The sequence below is a fragment of the Saccopteryx bilineata genome, chromosome 3, assembly GCF_036850765.1.
Source record: "Saccopteryx bilineata isolate mSacBil1 chromosome 3, mSacBil1_pri_phased_curated, whole genome shotgun sequence".
In the NCBI taxonomy this organism is placed as follows: Eukaryota; Metazoa; Chordata; class Mammalia; order Chiroptera; family Emballonuridae; genus Saccopteryx; species Saccopteryx bilineata.
Window position 1 is genome coordinate 55,617,222 of NC_089492.1, and position 2,622 is coordinate 55,619,843.

Consider the following 2,622-nt stretch of genomic DNA (forward strand, 5'->3'; position numbering starts at 1 on the left):
ATGAGGACCTGGAAGATTAGGTGTCCTCAGAGACATCTGTCCCCCCCACCCCAGTTGCTAGAATGTCCTTTGAGATTGGCAGCTGGTTCAAGTTCTTGCTTTGTGTATTAAGCCTGTGGGTCAAGAGTTTTTGTGCAGCATTTCCACCTGCAGTATGGTCTTGAGGGCCATTGTGATTATATCAATAGTGTTCACTTTAACCAGTGTGGCACCCGGCTGGCCATTAGCAGTGATGACCTTACAGTGATGTTGGCAGTTGGGCACATCAGCAGTCACTACTGGACTTTGATATTGGTCGCAGAAATAATGTCTTTCACGTCAAGTTCCTTCCCAATTCTGGCAAATCCACCCTGGCCACATGTGCCGGTGATGGGCAGGTGCGAAAAATATAGTTATCTGCTTTGCTACACAGCAGAATTTCTAAGCATGTGACCCAACATAGGTGAGCCTGCCATAAGTTGGCTATGGACCCAGCTCCCCTTTTAAATTCCTAACTTCAGGTGAAGAAGATGCAGTTGTCTTTGCCATTAACTTCAGACGAGACCAGCCAGCTTCAAAACTGGTAGTAACAAAAAATAACAAGAGGAAAGTGGGACTGTATACAATCTTTGTGAATCCTGCCAATACCTAACAGTTTGCTGTGGATGGGAGAGACCAGTAGGTAAGAATTTATGACCAGAGGAAAACTGATGAGAATGAGAAATATGGAGTACTCAAGACATTCTGTCCTCATCACCTGGTCAACTGTGATTCCAAAGTAAGGATCACCTGGCTTTGGGTACAGCCATGATGACACAGGCCTCCTGGACAATTACAGTGATGAAGATATTTATCTCTTCCATTCCTCTCATTGTGATGGAGCCCAGTACATTAAAAGATATAAGGGGCATGGAACACATGCTGCAGTCAAAGACATTATTTTTTGCGGCCCCAGCCGTGAGTTTGTGGCGCAGTAGTGATGGCAGGCATATCTGCCTCTGGGGGAAATCACCCTGTCAGATCATTCAGTTCATGGAGGCGGACAGGGCAGGTACTGTAAACTGTCTTGAGACCACCATTACTTAACCTGTGATGCTATGACCATGATGCCAAGATCGGGGTACCTACAACTAAGCTGCCACTAAGCTTTTTGGGTTAAAGAATGTGATTAAGAGGAATAAGCAGGAACTAGATGGAGAGAGCTTGGGCTGCACTGACCTGTTGCACAGCCACATGTTTTTATTGCTCATGCATCACCTGGCAGAGAAGTCGTTGCCGTCACTACCGCTGCAGGGTAGCTCCTGGGGTTGGAGGCTGGATTCACTCAGATGAGTCTTCTGGTGCCTCAGATGTACCCAAGCAGGAAAAGCACCAAGACCATGAGCAGGGCCTGCCACCCCTAATGCCTGGTATATGCTCCAGCTAGAGGTCACCTCAGGAGGCTGAACTTTAAGTTTGAAATTTAACTAATAGATTTGCCTTTGTCTTTGATTTTCCACAGTAGAAACCACCTTTCACCTCTTCTCTATACTTTCTTTCCTTCCTCTCACACATTCTTCCTCCCTCATTCTTTTTTTCTCACTCGGCTTCTTTGTTCCTCTTTCTTTACAACTTACTTCTATGTGAATATATAAGCAATTTATTTATACCTCTTTTCCTTTTTTCTCTTATGACTGTCCTGTAAAGATTCCCAATTCTGATGAAAATATTAATGGGCTTATTGACTCTATCTTCTCATTTTTGACATTCTGAAAACTAACACCTTTTCTTATCTTTAGCAATATATTATGAAGTTCTTCAGTTGAGCTAAAAATTATAGAAATGCATTTATTCTTTAAAAGTAAGTAAAATGCACACACATACACACATGCACATACACACAGACTCTCACCTACACACGCACACACACATGCACAGAGATAAAATAATGGGGAGAAAAGTGGCTAGAGAAATTCCCAGTAAGATATATAATTTATTTGTCTAGAATCACTAACTTTGGGGGTTTTCCCACTTTATGAATTTTTATGTTAATGTTTCTTAATTTGAGTAGATGGGGCTAGTGAAAGTTAAGTTAAATCTCATGACATTGTTTACCTTATACGTTGAATTCCTGTGAAGTTTCGTGGCTGAGAACTCTCACAGGATGACCTACCACAAAGTTCTCAAGGGACAATCATCTCCTAGAAGGTACCAGCTAGGAATATAAGAATTCCAAATATTTAGAAAAAAGTATTTTATCTAACTTTAAGAATAACTTCATGATGCAATAGATTTATTTATACTTATAAAAAAAAGGAAAGAAAGAAACCTTCACTTTCATGATTTTAAACCCAGAACTCCTTCTCTTCTCATTATTCATAATTTGGAGTTAATTTGAAAAGGATGATATGAAAATTCAAATATAAGTGCTGCACATATAGCTTATATTATATATAGTATATGCAAAAATATGTAAAAATTGGGAACATCACCCAATATACCTCCCTTACCTGCCTCCCCCAGATGAAAGGGAAAGTCTTACAGAAAAAATGCTTTTATTGTATTTATAGGTATTTATTTTGTTTCCAGTACATGTCCTAGCTTCAGAACACATTTGACTTACAGTCTTTCATGGTACTGAGAAGCTGAATGTGCAGCTTTATA

General features: G+C 40.3%; 1 pseudogene; it reads left to right on the top strand.

The window, feature by feature from the left end:
• On the top strand, positions 1 to 1,311 carry LOC136329774 (DDB1- and CUL4-associated factor 8 pseudogene; annotated as a pseudogene).
• The last annotated feature ends 1,311 nt before the right edge of the window (positions 1,312 to 2,622 follow it).